Below are 521 nucleotides of genomic sequence, written 5' to 3' on the forward strand. Positions count from 1 at the left end.
CTAAGAATCTAAGAGAACTTATTCTGCAAAATGTCCTCTTGACATAGTTCAATGCTTTCATACAGTTTGTGTCTGGGGAAATCACAGAAGGAAAAAAAACAAAACAAACAAAAACAAAAACACCTAGCGACATGACAAGTATCAGGGCTTGGAGTCAAGCCTCTGAGACCCTTCCAAGACCTACAGTCAAATATCTGGTGGGTAGGTTCGGAAGTTTTAGAGAATGAAGTGGACTATGCCAGGCTTTCACTAGTCTCTGTAGTAGTGGTGGTGTAGGATGTGGCTCAAGGCGCTAGGGAAATTTACCAGCTCAACTGGTAAAGTACTTTCTTGCAAGCATAAGGAGCTGAGTTCAGCCTCCAGAACCCATGTACAAAAGCTGGGTGTGGTGGCCTGCCCTTGTAATACAAACTCCTGGGAGGTAGACACTGGGAATGCCAGGTGCTGGCTAGTTAGCCAGTTTAGCCTAATTGGCAAGTACCAGGAAAATTGAGAAAACCTGGCTGACCTCAGGCCTACAC

The sequence above is a fragment of the Micromys minutus genome, assembly GCF_963924665.1.
Source record: "Micromys minutus genome assembly, chromosome: 21".
Taxonomy (NCBI): domain Eukaryota; kingdom Metazoa; phylum Chordata; class Mammalia; order Rodentia; family Muridae; genus Micromys; species Micromys minutus.